The 24,356-nt window shown below is 41.6% G+C and overlaps 1 long non-coding RNA gene across 2 annotated transcripts; it reads left to right on the forward strand.

The window, feature by feature from the left end:
• The first annotated feature begins 56 nt into the window (after positions 1-56).
• Positions 57-22,540, forward strand: LOC123630358. 2 transcript variants are annotated; one of them, XR_006732656.1, is made up of 5 exons: positions 57-75; positions 204-407; positions 1,782-1,804; positions 11,295-11,508; positions 22,222-22,540. It is a non-coding gene; the product is annotated as an uncharacterized LOC123630358 (long non-coding RNA). The 2 variants fall into 2 exon arrangements; XR_006732655.1 differs by lacking the exon at positions 57-75 and having other exon boundaries at positions 91-407.
• Positions 22,541-24,356: the final 1,816 nt, after the last annotated feature.

The raw sequence follows: 24,356 nt of genomic DNA on the forward strand, positions 1-24,356 counted from the left end.
GACCATTAACTGCTCAAGTCAGCCGCTGCCCAAGCAGTTACTCTCCTGGGTCATATGTCTGGTCACAGTTCTCAGGTAGGAGAGGTCAGGGATCCCAAGAAGGAGGTGTGTGAATGCTGGGTGGTTTCCATAGTCACTGAGTTTGCAACCAGGACAGAGCTAACTAGCTCTCAGGACTCAGGTGATCTGGGTTGTCCTTACAGAGTGGCAGCTTTATGAACAGTTCTTGGTGGCCTGTAGCCAACTGAGCCAAACTCATCACCTCGGGCCCCAGAGGTGAGTTACGGGTCTAGACGAGAACAACCTTCTGAGCACATAATGACAGTGAGCTTCCCCAGGTGCTTCCCAAAGGCCTGAACCCTTCCAGCAAAGCAGATTCCACAAGAAGCAACACAGTAATAGCAAAGGTAAGTCAGGGGCTACATAGAGGAAAGAATCTTCTTTCTTGCTCAAGCCTCTGGAAAGCTGGATGGCATTCTGGGAAAACAGCAGGGGGCATTTATCTTAATTACACATTTTTCCTGCATTAGCCTAGAAAATTTTCACTGGAAAGAGTCTGCTTAATGTGCAGGCTGCGACAGTGCACTTTAGTCTCTCACAGCTGGGTCCGTTTCGGTGGGTGCAGACTGAGAGGAATCTGGGATGATGAAATATCATTAAGTGGAAAGAGCTTGTTGCGAAGTAGGATGAGTCCATGTTAGTAAAAGAATGTGAAAAAATATTTATACACATGCATTTATAAAAAGAATGGAACTCATGCAATAAATGCTCAAAGTGGTGATGTTTAATTATTTGTATATGTGTGTATCCACATGAACTTTTCAGCATTTTTAAATATTTTCTATGACCAGCATGTATTAATTTTGGAAATATGTAAGAACATTTACGCTTTTAGAAATTGAAAGCAATAAAGGGCACCAAAACAGTCCTATGCCGTGGCTCATGCCTGAAGGCCCAGCTACTGGCAAGGCTGAGAGTTTTCTTCACAACCAATATCAGTAGCTTTAACAGGTTCAGTTCTGTAAGCTAAGCATGACATTTGTTATGAAATTGTTTTAGGGTCTTGTACCCCCAAAGTATACATGCCATAACAATTTTCTGGGTATTAATTATTTAACAGATGTTTGGGTAACCATAAGCCTGGAACACAGTGTTCACCTGAGGTGTGGAGGGGCATTCACCCCATTCTGATGTTCCTAGTCTAATAATACCTAACTGGGCTTCTCAAAACTTAGGGACCTAAAAACAAAGGAAAAACCAAATACACTGTTTTTGAAGTCAAGATAATGGAATATAATTTATTTGCTATACAATTTACCTTTGTAGTGTACAGTTCTATGAATTTTTACAAGTGCATACAGTTGTGTAATTGCCGCCGAAATCACCCCCCAAAATACCTTTGTGTCTCTTTGTAGTCAACCCCTCTCTCCGTTCTCAGACCTTGTCAGCTGCTGATCAGTTTTTTTTCCTATGTTTTACCTTTTCCTTAATGTCACGTATTATATAGTATGTAGCCATTTGAACTTGGATGCTTTCACTTACCATAATTCAATTAAAATTCATTCACTTTGTTGGGTGTATCAATTATTTTATTGCTCATTAGTATTGCATTGTGTTGTGTAGATGTACTACAGTTTGCTTATCCATTTGCTGGTTGAAGAACATTTGAAGAACATTGTTTACAGTTTCTGGCAATTATGAATAAAGCTACTATAAGCATTCTATTGCAGGCTATTATATAAACATAAGTTTTTAATCTTTTTTTTTTTTTTGATACCCAGGAGTGGGATTGCTGGATCATGTGGTAAGTGTATGTTTAACTATAAAAAACTGTCAAATGGTTTTCAAAAGTGGCTATACCATTATACATCCCTACCAGGAATGTGTGAGAATTTTAGTTGTTTAACATCTTTGCCAGCATTTGTTGCTTCCAGTCATTTGAATAGACTTATACAGTAGACTCATGTCATTCAAGTGCATTTCATTTCCATTTCCCTCGTAACTAATGATGTTGACATGTTTTCATGTACCTACGTCCCATCTGCATATGCTCTTTGCTGAAGCATCTACTAAAATCTTCTGCCAATTTTAAAAATTGGATTTTTTGCTTTATTATTATTGTTTGGAGAGTTCTTTATATATTCCAGAGTTAAAGACTTTATCAGGTATGTGTTTTACAAATATTTTCTCCTATTCTGTGGTTGTCTTTTCATTCTCTTAACAGTATCTTTTGAAGAGCAGATGTTTTAACTTTGATAAGATTTAATTTATCATTTTTTCCTTTATAAATCATACTTTTGGTGTTATACCTAAGAAATTTTCATCTAATCTAAGGCCATAAAGTTTTTTTCCTATGTTTTCTTCTAGAAGTCTTATTGTTTCAGGTTTTACATTTAGATCTATGATTCATTTTAAGTTAATTTTTGTATATAATGCCAGGCATAGCCAGGATTAAATTTCTCTTTTATATATTTGGATGTCCCAGATATCAACTGCCAAAACCACTTTGAATGACTGGTACATAGGTTTACTGGACAGTTAATTACACATACAGTTAATTACAATGTGTTTACCTACGTGCTTATGATAAATCTATCAATCATTCAGTTATTTAAGGATTTCTCAAGTACCTGCTATAATATAATCATGAATAACCACTTTCTTAAGGCTATGGTCCCCAAACCCTGGGCCACAGACTGGTACTGGTCCATGGTCTGTTAGGAACTGGCTGCACAGCAGGAGGTGAGTGGCAGGCGAGCCAGCGAAGCTTCATCTGTATTTATAGCCACTCCCCATCACTCACATCACCCTCTGAGCTCTGCCCCTGTCAGATCAGCAGCGGCATTAGATTCTGCATTATGGTGAGTTGTATAATTATTTCATTTTATATTATAATGTAATAATAATAGAAATAAAGTGTACATAAATACAATGTGTTTGAATCATCCCCAAACTATCCCTGCCACTCCCCGCCTCCAGTCTGTGGAGAAATTGTCTTCCGTGAAACCGGTCCCTGGTGCCAAAAATGTTGGGGACCACTGTCTTAAGGTGTTTACCATCTACTGTAGGAGAAATATGTGGCAATAGTATATAACTAAAATATGATGCAGAGAGAAACAAGCATAAAGTCTGAATCTTTTCGTGATTCATGCCAAGTGTCTACTAGAATATTCTGGAAGAAGCTATATGATAGGCTAAGAATAGAAGTGACTAGCTGACCCATCCCTTTGGACAACTGGCTAGTAAGAGATATGGCAGGAATGCCAAGTCAGAATGTTTGAATGACAGGCACCTGAAAACCTAAATGATCCTATTGAAATGCTGGTGAGGTAGTGAGAAACTTGATCTTGGAGATGACCCATTTGGCAACTTTAATCAGGTCACTGCAGCATCCTGGGCCTCAATTTCTACATCCATAAAGTGAGAAACCTGGTCCAGGTGCTCTATGTGTTCTTTTCAGCAAAAAAAATACAAAAACTTGAAAGTTTGGTGCTCCAGCATTGAAACATAGAAGGTTGCGGTCACCTTAGGTGAGCTCATAGATGGTAGACTGAAGGATAAAATTACTGAACCCTTAGGTAAATATAATTTATGGGTGGTAAAGGAATAGAAGGACATTTCTCAAAAGTTAAAATGAAGCCAGATTTACACACCACTTTTAGAGACGTAAAGGACATTCATGAGAAAATGAGTGAGTGGACATTGTTGGTATTTTCAAAACCCTGTAACAAGGTCTGTGAAAAGCTTATCACTATTCTTCCCCCATCAATGGTAACTCAGTTTCCCCCATTATGTCCAAGGATGGGCCTAACAGACAGGAAGTAAAAGGCATGAAATAAAAGACATTTTTCTTAGTGATGAACTGGAAAAAGCAGAAATTCAATTAAGGCATTGGCCTTAGTCAGCATTTTTATGTGTCATGTGGAAAAGAAGAAAACTGATATTAAACATCTCTGGTTTGTGAATGTCAATCCAATGAGACCAAACACTGTGTAATCTTATAAATCTGGGTGTTTTAGGTAAGGCAGATTATATTTATAAGGTGATAGACAACCAAAGGACCAGTTAAGACAAGGGGCAGTGACTTGGGGGTCATCCTATTCACAAAAGAAAGTAGCTTCTGGACTCTAGAGAGTTTGTGTAGCCAAAATGAGTAAAACAGGCTGGGCAACACCAATTTCCCCTAATGGGATGTGAGCTACTTCTGAATGGGATATGAATCAGAAACACTATCCTCTCATTATAAAAACCATGGAGCCTCCAGACTAGGAGACTGTGAACCAAATCCTGAACCTTCCTGTTAAGGAAGACACAGTGGAGTGGAAGGATTTATGTAGGGGTAGAAATACTGTCACATGATGCTAGGTTTTTAAAAAATGCAGTCAATCTAGAAATAAAAAGGATTGATATGGAATATGGTCAGCTATAAAAGTATTAACCTTCTGAAGAGAATGAACTGATGTTTGCAAAATGCCAGAAAGTAGAGGAAGATCCAGTGAAGCTTAAAAATACATGCACAATAGATCCTAGAGCTATGAATGTCATTACCTTATGAAGAGATCAAGAATGATAATTTGAACAATTTCATATAAGAATTCGCTAATAAACTTTTGGGCTCAGTCACCCATTGACTTAAAGGAATCAAACGTTGTCAGGATGATATCATGGAAGGGCTGATTGCCATCTTGGTCTCAGGAAACCAAGAGCCAAACAAATTTCCTTTCACATTCAACAGATCAAAAAAAAGTGGTAAATTTTCTGTTGAGTTCTGAGGAATCTCATACTGTTGGAGCAGCCACAGTTCGTCAAGTCTAGAATTTACATTTGGAAGAAACAGCTTTCTGCAGATTTACTTTTCCCATGCCAACCTCCTAATGAAATGAACAAGCAGCTCCCAAGGTGGTACCCTCCCCTTCCAGCAGTGGTTCTGGCTGGCTTTCCAGAGAAAGGAAATCTCAAATGCCTGTTCATCAGTTGGACATTCCTATGCTAACCACTGTCTTGATCCCACTGAAATATTTAGATAGTTATAACAAGCACACAAGTGAATCACTGCAATCTTGCTCAGAATTTAAAACAATATCATGCTCAGGCAATTAACAATGAAAGTGCAATTGGAATGATGTGGCTACATGCACAATAGAAGACACTGGATGCAAATAGTTTGGTAGTATAATCACTTGAAACGTGCAACAAAAGGCAACCCAATGCATATTTAGGTTCTTGTGAGGTCACTGTGATTAGAGTAATTAGACTCACAGAATGAGTGGTCAAAAACCAAGTGTGTTAAAATAAGTTCTTTCTGGAATCCTTTTAAGAAGGCTCTGATGGTCCCAGACGGGCTGAAGGGAGGGGTGGATGGGCAGTGCTTGGTCAGTGGTGACCATGACTACACAAGAAGAACTAGAGCTCAGTCTTGGGTGGGTGACATCTCTCTGGCTCTGCTTGGCTGGTTTTCTGTAGTGCTGTATCTGTACACACAGCTGTCCTGAGAGCTGTCTCGATATAGTTTCTTCCTCTAAAAAATGAAGTTCCTGAAAGCAAAGTGTATTTCTTGAGTGTGTCTTTATCCTTGACCAGTGCTAAGGGTATGGAGTACATACAAAGTAACAAACCCAGGTCTGCTATTGCTGTGTATTAGTAGTTCTAATCCTCAGTAGGCTACTTGTGCCCCCACAAAAGAGAAGAAAAAGACAGGAGGACGCGATACAACCAGGTACAACACGAATTCAACTGAAGGAGATACAAAGCAGGGTTGGCACAACTTTTGGGGCCAACTACAGAGAAGAGAATGGCTGCTCTGAACCCCTTTCAAGGAAAAACGTATGCAAGGCTCCTAGCTTCATAAAACCAACAAGCGAATTGAGTAAGTTACCTTTGGTCTCTCACTCAAGGGATATCTAATAAGAATTCCAAGCTTTATTCTCCGGCAGGGCAACACACACAGGAAAGACTGCCCCCATTGTTAAAAACATTGAAATATTTCTGTACCCTTTGGAAAAGAACTACTGCCTGAACTACCTAGAGTGCCACCAGCTACCCCATTTGCCCCAGCTCCTCCACTGGGACGCCCCAGAGCTCTGCCCTCTCCAGCACTACAGGGTGAACGCGTGGCCCGGAAGGACCTTGCTGCAGCCCTGCAGGGTCCGTTCTGACTAATCAGTGCCTGTGCTGTACTGATCATGAAATAATTCAATCATTCTATCTGCTCCCAGCCAATAGTCATAAGTGACAATGGCGACTAAAACAGAGAGTTATAAAAGTAACCCTAGTACAAGATAACAAGGGAGGTAGACAGAGATAAAAGGAGAGACAAGCCCAAGGTTGCCTGGGGTGGGGAGCGAGGGGCTCTTAGCTCTGAAGGATCCTGGGTTCACTGTATGAAGAAGGACTCCCCTTGGTCCTGAGTGGTGTAGCAATACCCGTTTACCACTCTAGGAGAAGCTGGGAAGGAGAGCAGATCACAGCTGAGAAGCAATAGGAACCTCAGAGGGGGAAGTCCTCTGTAAATATGCAAGAGGATTAAAAATAGAAAGAGAGAATATTAATCCAAACCACAAGTGTATTTTCAGACTGCCAAGGTCCTGAACTCCTGCGTCTTACGCACCTCGATGTGAATGGTGCTCTTACCAAAGTAAGAGAGAATTTAGCTCAACTGAGGGACATATTAGGGAGGTTAAGGGAACAGTTCCAGATGGGGTAGCACAAAAATGCAAAAAGAGCATATAATTCCTTTAAAGAGTAAATGCCACCAGAGGCTCCAATTCAGCACATGCATGTGCATCCTCGGAGCTCACTGCACTGATAAAATATCCCTTTGGGGTATGGCATGAAATTTGGCTATGCAGTAAGATCTAATTCATTTAGCATATATTTGTTGTGTTTACATGTTTGGTCTCAGTTAAAACTAAAAAATGCAGAAATAGGCCTCATCCCAAAGTTTCAAGCAAATGGAAATTTATTGTGACTACTTCTTCCAATGCCCGCCTTTTCACCTCTCTTTGCTCTCCTGTGGTCAATCTAACCCCCTTTGAGGGATGAATGCCTTTGGCTCAAGTGGTAACCCCTTTCACAGAGACCCAGAGGAGTGAGTCTCTACCAGTAGGCTTTTGGACACCCCCACAAGGGGTTGGAGAGGGCCTTTTGCAGGGCTCGTTCCCTGTAACTCATTTGTCTTGGGGGTGGAAAGAAGGGCTCCTCAGACTGCAGACGCTTCACATTTCGGGTGTGTGGTTGCAGTTGTCCGTGCAGCCAGGAGGTCTCTGTTTCTCATAGCCAAGCATTAGCACAAAGGACTCGATAGAATTTGATCTGAAGAGTGTCCTAGCTTTCCAGCAGAAGGGGAGCCACCAACGTAGCAGGTATACAAGGGAGGGGGACCATCAAGGAACATTTATTGCTGACAAAGGAATGTTGCCCCACGATGGTAGGAAAGAGCAAAGCAGCTTTAAGTTGGTTTCGTTATTGGTTTTAAATGCTCTACAGACAACGTATGCTTTTATTTACTACGTGGGTGTGGGCAACTCCCACTATCAGCCCTGCCCACCCCCTGCCTAGCACACCCCTGCAGCAGAGCATGTTTCTGAGTACCGTTCACAGGTTTTCCTGGGACCTAAAGTCTGAGAAGTTTTCTCAGAATGAACTGACAACGGCCAAGTTAGGAACAAAGGCAGAGGCGGGCAGAGAACTTGGGTCTTTTTGTCCTGTGAAGACATCCTTCCTCCAGGGAAGGAGAGAAACAGGCTGTGGCTCTTGGCAGGGCAGCCACGCTCTCCCCGCACCCTCCTGCTCAGTCTCTGGTGACTGAGGCATCACAGGAGGCCCAGCCTGTGTCCTCCAGTTGCTAGGGTGATTTAAAAATAGCTTCTGCAGCCAGAGAAGGGGGCAGGGAAAGAATGGAAGATAAGTTGGCCTTTTGCAGGAAAATCAAAGGCAATAAATCCTGCGTTGGCTTGATCTGGGCGGGGTAGGGGGGTTGTGTGTTTGCTATGATTCTTGACCGAAGGACCTTTTAGTCCTGGGTCTGCTGTGGGGTCTTTCTGGGAAGGACCCAGCTGTCTCCGGAGAAGGCCCTGTTTACTCCGTGGACTAGCAGCCAGGAGGACACTGGCAGTTCGGCAAAGGAAGAAGAAACAGTGGGTGCTCTGGTTCAGAATGACTGTTCTGCCAATGCAAGGAGGTTGGGGCTTTGCAGATCAGGCCTGTCAACGCAGCAGTCCTACTGGGAGGGGCCACGAGCAGGGAAAGAGCCATGGGACTCTTCTGGGCTCAGGGCCAGTGACATCCTCTTCAACTTTTGCGATAGGAATTCCCATCTTTGGTATCAATGTAAATGGGTGGCACCCTGCGTGGGTGATACCAGCCAGAGTCCCAGGCAGATGCCATCCTAACTTTAGGATATTTTCTTGGTTTAATGTGAGTGTTGGAGGCCAAGTGTCCCAAGAAGCTGACCAGCTGAGTTTGAAAATTTCTTGGTGGGTGTCCCAGGAGGCTGCTATGGTCTAAATCTGTCTCCATCTGCCCCCTCTCCACTTAAGAGACTCTATCTCACCATTACCAGGCTTTGGCAGAAATCAAAAGCAGTTCTTTTTTTCAGGAAAAGATTCAAGACTCTGGCATTTAAACTGTGGGATTGCCACAGCCCAGCTTCTTGTTAGTTCAGCCTCCCTGTACTTCCAGGTACTTCGCCAGTGGAACTACTTCAAAACATCACGCCAACATAGCCAGACATAGTATAATGTAGGCCCTGGGGGATGCGGCACTGTTCGAAATGGGAGGTGGCCCAGAATGTGTCTGTATACACATATTTTAGTTTATCATAATAATGAATACACAAAATTTATGAATTCTCAGGGGTATCTCAGGAAACTTCAAAGTGTCCTCAGATGAGTGGTTCTCCAAGTGTGGTTGGTGGATCCCCTGGGGACCCTGAGACCTATTACTGGGGTCTACATGATGGAAACCATGTTTGCAATGAAACTAAGATATTATTTGCCTTTTTCACACTGTTGACATTTGCACTGAGGGTGCAAAAGCAATGGTGGTTGCGACAAAGTACCTTAGACCGGGTAATTTATAAACAACAAAAATGTATTGCTCTCAGTTCTGGAGGCTGGGACATATGGGATTAAGGCTGTAGAAAATTCTGTCTGCTGAGTGCCCACTCCTCACAGACAGTGACTTCTAGCTGTGTCCTCACATGGCAGAAGGAACAAGGCAGCTCCCTTCAAGCTCTTTAATAAGGGCACTAGTCCGTTTCATGAAGGGGGAGCCCTTATGCTTTAATCATTTCTCAAAAGGCCCCACTGATTAATACCACAACATTGACTATTAGGTTTCAATGTGGGAATTTTGGGGGACACCACGGTTCAGATCATAGCAATGGGTAAAACTGCTAGATTCTGGAGATAGCACCGAACTGTTCCAGAAGGCATTATGTTCCTCATCATGATGCATTCCCTGTAAAGAAAAAAAAGCCAGTTTTACCTATTGGCCATGATGAAGCAGTAAAAATATGTTTTTACTTTATAATATTCTGAGCAACAAAATGAGTATTACACATAAAGCACTTCTGCTACATACTGAAGTGAGATATTGTCTTGAGCCAAATCTCTTATGAGGTTGAGTTGTGAGACAAACTAGCTGCTTTTTTCATAGAGCACCACACTTATTTGAAAGAATTACTAACAGACACACTATTGTTGCCCAGACTTAGGTGTTTTGGACACATTTTTCTCACCAATGAGCTAAGTTAGCTTGATGCTTCCAGAGAAACAACTGGCAATGTTTTTAGCAAATGATAAAATTCAAGTTTTCAAATGAAAATTAGAAAACTTGTATGTATGAACTTAATGGCTTCCAAATATTTAAAGTCTTTTCTGATAAGATAGTAGTGATATTGATGAATTTACCTTTTTGATATTCTATAAGGAAATATGTCACTATTTGGAAGATCTGCATAACTCAGTAAACCAATATTTTCTTATTGACCAATGCATGCTGTTATAAAATCATACATAGTAAAAGATCAATTCAAAGTGCAAGACAGACAAACAGATTTTAATGTAACACAGTATGAAAAGTTTATTGGCATAGTTTCAGATTCCACATTGCAATTAACTTTGAAGAAACTAACACTTGTTGAATTCTTTTATTTTTTATTTTTAAAATTATTTTATTAATTTATTTTTAATCCATAATAATTTATTATATTTATAGGGTACAGTGTGATGTTTTGGTCTATCACAGAATACCCACACTTATCTGAAAAGACTGTTAAAATACTCTTATTTTTATCCTACAACATATCTTTGTGAGGCCATATTTTCCTCATATGTTTCAACTGAACAATATATTTCACAGGTTGAATGCAGAGAAGATATGAAAATCCAGTTGTCTTTAATTTGAGTCACATATCAAAGATTTATAAAAATATAAAACAGTGCCTCCTCAAGCTTTTGTTTTGGAAAAATGTAGAGTTTTTTCCATAAAATATGTTTTCTTACATTAACATATAATGGGATTTTATTAATATTGTTGTTTTAAAGTAATCAATAAATATTTAAATTTTTGTTAGTTTTAATTTCTAATATGGAAAATATCAATAGATACAATGCACATAAACAAAAACTCTTTGGGGGCCCTCGAGCATTTTTGAGAGGTATCTAAACTACCACCTTAGAGAAAGGCATCCCAGTGTGAGCAGTGCTGCTCTGCAGTGAGCCAGCAGCAGCCTGGCTCTCGCATGCTGGGCAGTGTGGGGCAGCGCTGGGTCTGGCTCCTTGCCGTCAGCCAGACAGGCAAGCATCAGTGTCAACATTAGCTGTCAGCTTTAGAGCTTTAAAGTCAGTGCGACGTTACTATGCTGTTGCTCTACCTCAATTATGTGGTCTTAATGCCCAGGTCCACACACTCCCCCTGGAATCTGGTAATCTATCTCTCTCAACAGTCCTGCAATGAATTCTGAATATAATTTTTCTCTTCCCTGGTCTGACGTTTACATAGTATGCTGGATGAATCTACACTTATTTCACAATCACAAATAACACTTTCTATTGGAGTGGATTGTTACATCCAATGGAAATGAGGAGGTGATGAATTATCTGAAGTAACTTGAGCTGTGTTGGGGATCTTCTAATCATGAGCTCATCCAAGACTTCCCAGATATCACTCTAGTTTTCATAATTCTTGTTTATGCCAATTAGGGCCATAACATTGACTGTAGCCACTTGTATCGAGGAATTTGGCTTCCACTCAAGTTCTAAATCTAATCAGCTTCTGATTTCACTCTGCAGCTGTCTACAAGGAGACGAATCACCAGGAAAGAGTACTTCTCGGATGGGGTCAGAATCCTTATCTGCCTGGAGCAGTGCCATCTAGGACCAGAGTCAATTCCTTTCCCAACTGAAGTTACTTGCAGCCATCCAAGGCAGCCTACTTATCCTTACCTGGACACTTCTCCATATCCTATGAAATGGCCTCTGTCATTGCCTCAAACCCGCATCCTTGGTGGGTACCTTACCTAGATCCTGAGACCCAACCATGAGAGTTTAATTAATTGTTTCACTGATACACACCATGGACCTGCTAGCCTTTCACCCCAAGATGTGGATATTCTCACCTTCCTCCACACAGTGGCAGGTTAATCTAGTTCTCACTTTCCCTGAGGGTCTGTTGCAACTCCAATCTTAATACTGTTACATCAGTCAGGTTTTTCTGTGACTGCAAAGATCCCCTTTGGTATGGGGAATTTATACAAAGATGCACAGCACTGGTGGAGTAACAAGGGAAGCCGCTCCCTAGCTGCCTAACTACTGGGGGTCCATGTGCTGCTAAGATAGAGAAGTACAATAAATCTCATGGGGAACCAGAAAAAAGCCCTTAGAACAAAAGCTCAGGGTTATTTGGGTTGCAACTTTAGCTTGAGAGATCTGCCCTGGCATTTAGACTTCCTAAAACAGAGAATTTGACTGAGTCAGGTGGCCACCACCCACGTGGAGTGTTTCTACAGGGAAGTGATTCATGCCAACCCTCCCTGTGGCGTTAGCCCTCCTCATATTTAGTCAATCCCCCTCACATCTTTTGGGGTGAGGTCATCAGGCTTGTGTCACTCAGTTCCCTTGGCAAGAGCCACAGCAACTGATGCAGGAAGGAACCTGTTTGAGTCCCTTTTGCCAAAGTGCACCTGTGGGCCAGGCATCATGGAGCCCTCATGAATTAATGGGTGAACACCTTCAACTGCTTCAGTACAGTTGTTCTTAGGAAACATCTTTATAAACTGTTACAACTGAAGTCCAGGTGGGGCTAACTTTTCAAAGTAATGACTCCAGCTTTGAGGCTGTTCAGAGTTCAGTGGATTGATTTTCAATATCTCTGTTACTGGGCCATTTGTTGAGAGCAAATGTAGGCATCAGCTCTAACTCCCTCGAACAGCGTTTATAAATGACTTACACTTATAAAGAGCATCCTCCAAAAACTATTTTAACTTTTAATGATGCCACACAGAATGATTGATAATTATGTATACATGTAGAATAGTATTTCCCAAACTGTGTCCTGTAGGGAGCTGCTTCTAGGAGACGTTAATAGGTATACGGCAAAAATAAATAAGTAAATAAATGAAAAATCTTAAATCCATGGTCAAAAAACTTTGGGAGGGTTTTGTTTACTACAAAGGCCTCCTCTTGGATATTCACTTTCCAACCAGTATATTTGAAGCCCTGAGAAGTTTCATTGTAAAGAAATTTGCTTTAATTTTCGTTAACCAAGCATTTTCCAAAGTTACCTGAACACAGAAAACTTGCCTGATGCTTCCTCAGATCTTGATTTTAGGGTATATTTATCTATGTAAATTTTAAGTCCAATGTATAATTTTGAAAAATATGTAGAACTGAAATGGAACAAGATAGTGAATAGGCCTTTCCTTCAATCAGGTCCTCAGGAAGCAAATCCTGAGGTAAAGACTTGTGTGGGACGCTTACTGCGTGGTGGTCTCAAGTTTGACACATAGCTCTGGGTAGAGGGAGAGGTTGAACTACGTTGTAGTCAAAAGATAGACGTTATGCTAGAAGCTACAATAGCCCTTCAGAACTGTCCACCCCGGAGGCAAGGGGGCCAAGCATTGACAACCCTCATCTCCAGGTTTCTTCCAGGGAGGGGCGGTGATCCTGGGCTGGGGGCTCTGTCCAGTTGAAGGCAATTCCTGGAGAAAAACTCAGCTGGAGTCCCCATTTCTGAGAAAGGCCACCAACAATTTGGAGATTGAGTGCCATAACCCTAAAGAGGGAAGTGGGGAAGTGCCACAGCATCCCTTCCCACCCACTCCGTGTGCCACTTGGACCCATGAGCTTTGTAGACTGAGTTCTGGGAACAGCTCCTCCAGAATGCTGGTGGGTCATTTTTCTTGGGGAAACTTACAAGAGAAAGGAAATGGAAGGAACTACAGCCCACCACTGCAGTTCATATAGAAGTTGCAACTGATACTCTTCGTCTCCCTCCTTGGCTACCATTTCGGATCCCCTCATCCGCAGGTGGCAACTTTGTTGGTCTAGGTGGCTTATCTGATGTGGTGACCAGATGTTTACCTGAGGGGCCTGAACCTCATAGCCCTGACTGCTGCACTTCCATGTGTTATCTAAATTGGATGCTGAACATTTTCTCCTCTGTCCTCATTGTGTGAGAGCAGCCCTACGTCCTCCTTATAATTGAGCCAGGATGGTGACAGATTTCCCTGTTTACTGCTGGCACAAGGAGTCAAAAGTGGCCCACTGACAGCCACAGCCAAACATTTAATGGGAACCTTGCTGGATCTCCTGGTGGAAGCATTTTTTCTCCGCAAACCAGAACCTCTAAATCCATAAAGTTTGGAGTTACAGGAATGGGAAACAAATTCCACAAGTGGGTCGGTGGGAGTGATGGTAAGTGGGGCAACTCCTTATTCTCTCCCTTGGTTTCTGGACCCATATCTTTTGCCGACTGAGGACCCAGGACCATGTGATGGCAGATGATTTAGAGGTGTGGCTTTCAAATTTTTAGCCTCAGGACCTCTGTACACCATTAAAATCAGTTTTAAACAAAAGCCCAAAGCTTTGTCTATGTGAGTGGTAATTATCAATACTTACTGTATTAGATATTAAAACTGAGAAAATATGAAAATACTTCTTTTCATCTGAAGACAGCAATGAGGAACACATTGCATGTTAACAGAATAACATCTTAGTATAGTTATTATGAAATTCGTCCTGACCTCATGAAACTCTGGGATCTGGCCTAAAGTGTTAGATTGTTCCAAAATATGAAGGAGCATAATGAAGAACAAAACTTGGTAAGTGAATTTTGCTTGCCTTGCTTTGTAATACCTGATTCTTAAAAGAAACTATGGAAGGTGTTAAAATTTTAGTAAAGTCTGGTCTGCTGTAATCGGATGGCTTCCTTGACTTATTGATTAATTCCTTTGCCAAAAATATGAAGAGTTATTCACTTTCTGTGTAATCTGCCTAGAGAGCAAAGATTCTTTACATTAACTTTGTTATAACCTTGATTGTTCAAGAAAAAAATCACAATTATAAAAGAACTTATATGTCCTTTACAATCATGTTACTTTCTATGGTTTTTTAAAAAAATTATTGCTATCTTGATTAAATAGATAACTAAATATCATTTTCAGGTGCCCATAATCCCTAGATATAGCCCCTTAATCAAATGTCCAAAATTTCCTCTGACAACTTTTGAATTTTGTCTTCTCAATATCAGATCCAAATATAGAAATGTAGGGGGAAAGAAAAGAATGTTTCAGAATACCTTTTACATCAAAATCTATTTTGAGATTTCCCAGAGGGTCCTGGAAAAATCACAAAGATTTATTCCTTTCACTTTATAGGAAAAGAAGTGCTAGAGATAATTAGGGTTTGTGGATATGTTACTATTGTAAAGTGTCAGGGGAAAAGTTGTCAAATCAGAAGAGACAATTAAATTTGGAGAGATAAAATATTTTATTAGTATAAAGATTTTTGGAAATTATATGATACATGGTAAGTCCCTGGATATTTGCCAGTGCACTTGCATGACATATGTTTTAACTTCAGAGGAAACATTAACCTAAACCCTTGAGGTTTTTTATATTTGTCAGAATCATGGTGGTGTGGTGTCTGATGGTATTGGACAATAACAGTATACTATTAGTCACAATTTCTGTTATTATTTAAAATGTTAACTTTGTCACAGCCTTAATTCTTTAATTTGAACCTAGTATATTCTACACCACTGATTTTCAATTGAGGATGCACACCGTACTTACCTATGGAGGTATATAAAAATATAGATGTCTAGGACCTATGCCAAAATTACTGAATCTCTCCATATTCTTAGTATATTCTTAGTGTATGTTTGCTATGATCTTGGTATATTATTATATTATATCTCAGGATTATTATGTTATAACTCAAAGGTTTTTCCTCTATAAAATTGTGTGCATTTATTTTTATAAATCAGATGTAACATTCACTGTCTTCTCTGAAAATAGGCTTAATCATTATTCTTAGAGACATGTTGTCTAAAAGTTTGTCTTGGAATGGTTTTATCTTCTTGTTATACATGCCGCAGAAGCAATCAAATTTCCTTGTCAGTTACATTATTCTTATAACTTCTCATCAGGCCTTTACATTTGAAAAGTATTAGTAATAAATTACCACAGATATTTTTCTCTGTAATATAAGATAGTTTTATTTACTCTAATGCTGGCCTGAAGGTTCTGCTAATGCTACAGGCCTGAGTCTGTATCTCCAACAAAGAAAGACCATCTCAAAGCCCCATGGCAAAGGACTGTACTAGGGACTTCTACTTATTGACACTTCAGAGAAGAGACTTTTAGATACAGGCTTCTGATGCATCACTTAGACAACTTGCAGGCCATCCCAGTGGGCTGAGTCAGGGTTTCCAGGACTCTCTTCAATTAAAAAGCATATAGGTTCGTGAGATTGTTAACTCAAGATCCAGTGGAACAGGAATTAATTATATCAGACTGAATGATGAGAAAAATTTTATTGTAGTTATTGTTTTAGAATATTGTTGATGTTGAAATGTCCTATTTTCCAGATTTAAAAGCAAGCAAGCACTTTCTTTTTCTTCTTAAACTCTCTGTAATCCATAATGGTTTAGTTGACTCTGCTTTTACATACTGAAATGTAACATTTTGAAATGATAACTGATTCTCGCTGATCCCCCTGAAATCAGAAACTCAAGTCTCCTCATTTTTCCTGGCAATATAGTTATTTGTATAAATTCAGTAAAAAAAAAAAGTCTTTTTTAAAAAATCAGAATATAATTGGGAAAATCAATTATGCAACCAATGTCTTGCCTGGACTGTCATATTTGAGAATGACCTTATTTAATGGAACTTAGGGGGCCAAGGCTTATAAGATGTTCCCAGGAAAACTAGCCTGGTGCCTGGCTCTCAAGGTCCCGACCTTGGCTGAGACTGAAGGAGCCACTTTAGGATGGTCACTCATGGGTGTTGGCAGTGTTCCCTGCTGCTGACCAGAGACTACACGGCCTCTGTGTGGGCAGCTTGAGTCTCCTCATAACATGGCAGCTGGAATCGCCTTGATCCACTCCTCAAGAGAGAGTGAGCAAGAAGGAAGTCCCCATCCTTTTTATGACCCAGTCTCAGTCACACTGTACTTCTGCCTTATCCTATTTGTTAGAAATGAACCACTAAGTCCAGCCCACACTCAAGGGGACAGGAATTAAGCTCTACCTCTTGAAGGAAGGAGTATCAAAGAATTTGTGGACACCTTTTAAAACTACCATAACCGTCTTCCAAAGCCCTGGCCCTTTGCATCGTTTTAGGCTCTATCCTCACCCTTGGATGGATAATTGTATGATTTAATGAATGAAACAGTCTTGTAAACAAATAGTAATATAAAAAAGCAGATTCTAATTGTGTGCTATTGTAGAGGTATGAAGAGTGCTGGGAAAGAGCTTTAAACCCAGCTGAAATGATCTAGGGAATCTCCATGTAGGAAGTGGCATTTGACGTGAGTCTTGAAAAATGAGAGGATTTCAAGGGTCTCAGATTAGAAGCAAGATGAAGGGAATGGCTATGTGACAGCAGCAAGGTGGTACGGAGGCAGGAGAAAGTACATCAGGTCTGGGCAACTGAGAACAATAGTGTCACTAAAAACAATTAAAATAACATAATGAATCTTTAATTTTAAAGAAGATAGTGGTTGTGGGATCATGCACCTACATGATCATAGTGGTAGAGAAGGCTGGTTAGGGATAGATGATGCGAAGCCTCAGATACCACGGTCAGCACGTTAGAAATTCAGGAAACTTTTCTCTAATGAGAGACTGACATGATTGGATCTATGTGTTAGAAGGACCAGCCTGGTGATAGTGTGAAGATGTGGTCAGAGCGGGCGAGGCTGGAAGTAGGACGGCCCAATGGAAGGCCATCCTGCTTCAATGAACAAGTGCCCTGTTCACCCCACAGTGCAGCTCAGAGGCGCTGCATCCTGGCTGCACACAGGAATCACTGGGGTGCTTCTTAAAAGCTCAGCCCTCCCCAGGCTCTGATTTAATTGTTCAGAAGTGGGTTCAGGCACCCCAGGTGATTCTAATTTGCACCTGGGTTGAGAAAAGTATGACTGAGAAAGGGAAGTCAGAGCGATGTCTTCTCAACTCCACCTCCTTGGTCCCTGGGTCCTTGTGCCTCAGTTCTCTGTGTTTTTATTACTTCTAAGTTCCCCATGGTAGCAGCCCTATTTTATCTGACTATTGTCCACCCACAAAGTGTTTCAAGTTCTCAAACTGCTTATCTTGTCCCATGACCCTGTGAACTTTCATTTCCTCAGGGCAGCTGCTGTCAACTAGATAGAGTAAGAGAAAAGTAATCTGATTAGATTAATTCACACTAAGATATGAATGACTGATGACCCAGTAACCCATCTCAGGGTATTTTATTTTTAATTTTTTTCTAACCTCTTTAAAAATAACTTATGTATTCTGTTTTAAAATACATTTGTTTTATTCTCTCTCTTTTTACACACACACACACACACACACACAGACACACACACACACACACACACATTTTTCTGAACCATTCAGGAGTAAGTTGCAAGTGTATCCTGAAATACTTCAGTGTAATTGAAATCTTCACTAGGATTTGAATTTGTTCCCCCAAAATCATGTGCTGAAATTTGGTTGCCATTGTGATGATATTAAGAGGGTGGGAAATCTGACTAAAATGCATATGTTGATTGGAGGTGGGGCCTTTCAGAGGTAATTACAATTAGATATGGTCATGAGGGTGGGGCCCCATGATAGGATTTGTGGCTTCATAAGAGGAAGAGAGACCTGAGCGAGGACACTCAGCCCCCTCACCATGTGATGCACTGCACCACTTCAAGGTTGCAGCAATTTCCCCTTCAGCAAGAAGGTCCTCATCGGATAAGGCCCCTAAAGTCTGGACTTCCCAGCCTTTAGAACTATAAGAAATATAGTTATTTTTTTTTAAAAAAATGAATTACCCAGTCTCAGGTATTCATTTATAACAACAGAAAATAGACTGAGACGATCTCCTAAGAACAAGAACAAGAACATTCTCCTACACAGCCACAATACACTCACCGAAATAAGTACATTAACATTGATATAATACTGCTCTCTAATCTACAGACTGCACCCAACTTTTGCTGATTATCCTGATAGTATCTTTCATAGAAATACAATAACAACATCTTTCCTTTCTCCCCTTTCCTTTCTGGTCCAGGATGCAATACATAATCACACACGGTATTCATTTGTTGTGCCTCTTGTCTTAGTCATTTTCTGTTGCTATAACTGCATACCTGAGACTGGGTAGTTTATTTAAAGAGGAAATTTATTTCTTATGTTTCTGGAGGTTAAGAAGTCCAAGGTCAAGGGGCCGTATCTGGTGAGGGCCTTTTTGCTAGTGGGGATGCTCTGCAGAGTCCTGAGGTGGCGCAAGGCATCCCATGGCAAGAGTGCTGAGCGTACTAATATGCTAGCTCAGGTCTCTCTTCCTCCTCTCGTAAAGCCACTAATGCCCCACCCTCATAACCTCATCTACTCTTACTTACCTATCAAAGGTCCCACCTCCCAAATACCATCATCAGATTTTCTACCCTCTTAATATTATTCCAAAGGGGATTACGGTTCAATGTCAGTTTCCACGGGAGCAAACATTCACACCATAGCACCTCTGTAGTCCCTTCAATCTGTAACAGTTCCTCAGTCTTTACTTGTTTTCCACCATCTTGATATTTTTGAAGAGTACAGGCCAAGTGCTTTGCAAAAAGTCCCTTAATTTGGGTTTGTCTGAGGTTTTCTTATGTTTAGATTTGGGTTGCATGTGTTTGGCAGCAACACCACTGAAGTGATGCTGTGTCCTGGTGTGTCCCATCAGTTGCCAGGCAGGGCACACTTGACCCAAATGGAACTCTTAGCTTCCATCGCTGGGTTAAGATGGTTTCTGCCAGGTTTCTCTGTAAAGTTAGTAAGTATTTTGTCAGTAATTAGTAAGAATTTTATAGGGATATACTGTAAGACCATATAAATATTCCAGTCCTCATCAAACTCTCACCCATTAGTTCCAGCATCCGTTGACAATGCTTGGCTGAATCCATGACTGCTATCATGGTTGCCAAATGATGATTTTCTAACTTTCTCATTTCTTCTATAATTAGAAAATTTAGTTGGCTTTCTATATAAAAGAGAAAACTTTTCTTTCTCCTCCATTTATCTATTCATTTATTTATATAAACATGGACTCATGAATTTCTATTGTATTCAATAGGTTGTAATAAATTAGGATGATTATTTATTTTGATTCTCAAATTGGCTCAGATTTGACCCATGAGAACCTTTTCAAGCTGGTTGGGATATTTGACTTTTCAGAAGCTCTTTTTTTCATTCAAATATGTCTCCAAGTAGTTAAGAGTAAGGCTTTAAAAGAAAATGAAGCAGGAAGTGCCAGCAGCGTGCCAGGTGATGGTGAGCAGGTTAGCCTTTACCAAATCAGTGTTTCCAAACTATTCCAGCTTTTCACAACTTCTTCCCCTTCCCTGTCCTAAGATGGAATTAAATGCTGGAGCTCAGAGGGACCTTAGAGATCATCAGGCCCATGGTACCCAAACACTGGTGTGTGCCTGGGGCTGTGTGACTGCAAATCCCAGGGAAGTGGTTTAACAGAACAGACACCCGTACCCCACCCAGAGTGATTCTGACTCAAAGGGCAGAGCTGGTGGGGTGGGCATTTTGTGTGTTTATGAAGCCTCCCAGGTGATTCCTGTGCTCAGCCAATCCCCACTCTACCCCAATACACACATACTTTTTTTTTTTACAGATGAGGAACCAGTGACCCAGAGAGGGAAATCCATGTGCCCTGGGTCACACTGCTAGTGTCAGAACTGGGAGGCTTCCTGGCCAGTTGACATCTGCTTTTTTTTTTTTTTTTTTTGGAGACAGGGTCTCCCTGTGTTGACCCTAGAGTGCAGTGACGTCATCATAGCTCACTGCAACCTCAAACTCCTGGGCTCAAGCTATCCTCCTGCCTCAGCCTCCTGAGTAGCTGGGACTACAGGCACATGCCACCATGCCTGGTTAATTTTTCTATTTTTTGTAGAGATGGGGTCTCTCTGAGGCTGGTCTCAAACTCCTGGCCTCAAGAGATCCTCCCACCTTGGCCTCCCAAGGTGCTAACATTATAGGTGTGGGCCATGACGCCTGGCCAACATCTGCTTTTTGCCCTCATTATGCTATCACCTTCCAGTTCTTTGAAAGCTCTGAAGCTTTTGGGTCCTTACAACTGTTCTCGTACAGTGAGAATGAGGAATTTACCCACAGAATGGACAATGCTAAAGTCAGGTGTTTGTAAACTGGGAGCTGTCTCACCTTTTTACTTGACACATACGTGCAATATAGTTAGTTTATTTTATGCTAATCCCAGAGTTTCATCACTTTAAACTGAAAATAATAATAATACCCACTTCATACAGTCATTATGAGCATTAATTTTAGAGACACCATAAGGGAAGGCCTGCCAGTTTTTCTAGCTAAATATGCATTTACCACTCCCGCCACCCCACCCCCACACATGCTCCACTAGTGTCACTTAAGGAAGCACATTCTGCTACCACTTCTATCTCCCTTCCCTACTGACCCCTTACTGAGAACATCAGCAGTGTGCCCTTTTACCAAACAGAGCAAGACAGGATAAATGGATGCCATTGCACTGGACACACATGGCCCCCTGAGACCTTCTGAGCTATGGCCACCACCCCACCCTATGGTTTATAGGAATTTTACTATTAAACAAACTAACCCTTAAACATGGCAACTGTATAATTCATGATTTCCACCCGATAACAATGCAGCCACACTACCTTACAAAAACCATCTACTATTTTAAAGGCTTTGTGGCACTGCAGTGAAGGAGGGGGAGCATCTTTTAAATATGCTCATGATGTGGATAACCATGATATAGTGTAGTGTGCTCAAGATCTCAAGTAATCCACTGTTCATTTTTTCATTAGGTGGGTCATTTTTTGAGCTTCGGCTCCTTCCTGATACCTTCCATTCATTCTCTTCCTTAAGGACTCTGCAGGGCAGGGCAGCACTGGGGGCTAGTCCTCCTGAGTGCCTAGTAGGACTCCATTTCTCCACCCTTCCACTGTCATCCTACTTGCCAAGGCCTAGGCCTCCAGAGGAGGATGGGCTCTTCTGACGCTAGGAGAGTAGGCAAAGCTAAGAAGTGGTTTGGGGCGAGGATAGCCAGGCCCTAGAGGCAGAGAGTGACTGCTAAGTCTGTATTACACTGGACTAGATAGAGCTGGTTAAGCCACCTACTAGAGATGGATTAATGCAGTGACTACTGTGTTTCTGAGTAACTTTAGCAAAAGAGCTGAGCATCACTGCTAATTAAAAACACATCTATATTTGGCCTGAGCATGCATAAGTCACCACAATAACTCAGCACTTAAGGGGCTTGTAGTGATTTGAAAATAAGTCCACAAATTATTTGAAATTCTTCTCTTCAATGCAGACTAATTCTTTTCCCCTTGAGTGTAGGCTCTTTGCAGTGACTCACTTCTAATCAATGAAATGTAGTGAAAATGATGGAATATGACTCCCAAGGATAGGTTATAAAAGACATTGAGCTTTTGTCTGGCTCTCTCTTTTGGATCATGTACTCTCCAGGAAGCCAGCTGCCATGTCATGAGGACACTAAAGTGGCCCTGTGGAGAAGCCACATGGGGAGGAACGGAGGCCTCTCCCCCATGGCCACGTGAGTGAGCCACCCTGGAAGCAGATCCTCTGGCCCTGGTCAAGCCAACCCACAACGACTGCAGCCTCATGAGAAACCCACGCCGGAACCACCTAGCAGAGCCGTTCCTGAAATCCTGACCCACAAACATTGCAAGATAATAAACATGTGTTGTTTAAGCCACTAAGTTCTGTGGCATTTTGTTACATAGCAATAGATGACTAATACAGGACTCTCGATCTTTTCCATAGCAACCATGCAAAAGGTACCATGGGCTCCGCTGAGCACTCCCATGGCAGGGCCCTTGCTGCCTCTCGGCGCAGCCCCGCCTGCTGCTGGGCCACCCTGTTCCCAGGTGCTGCTTTCCCTGAGCTGGTTTTGATTCCCTGTCACTTCCACCCCTGGTTCAAGGTGTGTCTTGTGAAGCAAAGGTGAATCCTCACTCCTCCATATGAGTGCCCTTCAGATACATGAGTTAGTGATTATGCCTGCCGCCTGCATTCTTTTCCGTGGGCTAAAGGAGTGAGAACGGGAGGCCATAATTTTTAGGGGCTCAGGCAGAGAGACAGTCTGTCTATAGGAAAAAAACCCAACTGTTTATTCTTTCTTCTATACTCTCGCAACACTTTTGGTCATCAAAATATGTGGATTTTTTTTTCCCCCACACTAAGTAATTCTCTAATGCTCTGCAGACACTAACTGAGTGTCCTACAATCTAATTCAATTCTGACATAAGCCAGAGTTAGTGCAGACCCCACAGATTAAGGGCTCTGCCCCGCGAGACTGCTCCCTACTTCAAACACCAATTGCAAGTAGTGGGTCCCCAGGTTACACACAACTTCGACTGTCCAATTTGGCTATACAGTGAAGGTTCTCACAACTGCCTCCTTGGTTTCCATCATTTGCTAGAATGGCTCACAGAGCTCAGGAAAGCACTTTACTTCCTTTTACTCACTTATTACAAAGGACACAAGTCAGGAACAGTCAAATCAAAGAGCAGCAAAGGGCAAGGTAGGGGGAAGCAGCACAGTTTCCATGCCATCTCCGGGTATGTACCCCCTGTGCACCTGCACACGTTCGGCAACCTGGGAGCTCTCCAAACCCTGTCCTTTTGAATTTTTGTGAAGGCTTCATTACTTAGACACGGGTGATTAAATCATTGGCCATTAGTGATTAGCTCAACCTTCAGCTCTCGTTCCCCTCCATGGAGGTTGAAGGGACAGGGTAGGACTGAAAATTCCAAACTTCTAATCATGTGGTTGGCTTCCCTGGCAACCAGCCCCCATCCTGAGGCTGTCCAGGAGTCCCCAGCCCTCTGTCCTCTCACTGGCATACGGAAAGACAGTTATCACTTCAGAGACACCAAGGGTTTTAGGAGCTGTGTGCCAGGAACCAGCAGCAGAGATCAAACATGTATTTCTTATTGTATCACAATATCATAGTCTGCTATTAGTTCACATTCTTTCATGCACCAATCCAAGAGGGACGAATTCTTAGAGGCTTCAAAAAATGGTGGCACCAGTCCTGAACCACTAGATAATAATAGCAGTAATAATAATAATTAGCACTGACTTAGCACTTAAACTGTGTGCAAGTGTGTTTTATATGCGCTAATTCATTTAATCCTGACAGTGGCTCACAATTATCACTCCTTTACACAGATGAGGAAACTAGAGAATAAAAAGGTTATAACTTGTCCCAGGTCACACAGCCAGTAAGCCCCAGAGCAGGATTTAAAGCTAGGCAGCCTGACTTCAGAATCCATACTCCTAACTACAACTCAGTACTGCCCTCCTGCAGCTCTAGGATGAGCTAGGCCCATCCTAGAGATGCATTGAAAGCTGGTATAGAAACAAGAATAGCTACCATTTACTGGGCATCTGCTATGAGTCGGGACCTGGGCTGAGCACTTTGCACATGGTAGAAAAGTTAAGGAAAAGTCAATGGAACTATTAATTCAACATTTATATGTCAAAAACAGATACTTTGCTGATCCTGATGGGGACACAGCAGTGACACAGGCTTGGGCCTTGCCCTCAAGAATTTTTTAGTCTTGGAGGAACAAACT

Source organism: Lemur catta, chromosome 1 (genome assembly GCF_020740605.2).
Source record: "Lemur catta isolate mLemCat1 chromosome 1, mLemCat1.pri, whole genome shotgun sequence".
Lineage (NCBI taxonomy): Eukaryota > Metazoa > Chordata > Mammalia > Primates > Lemuridae > Lemur > Lemur catta.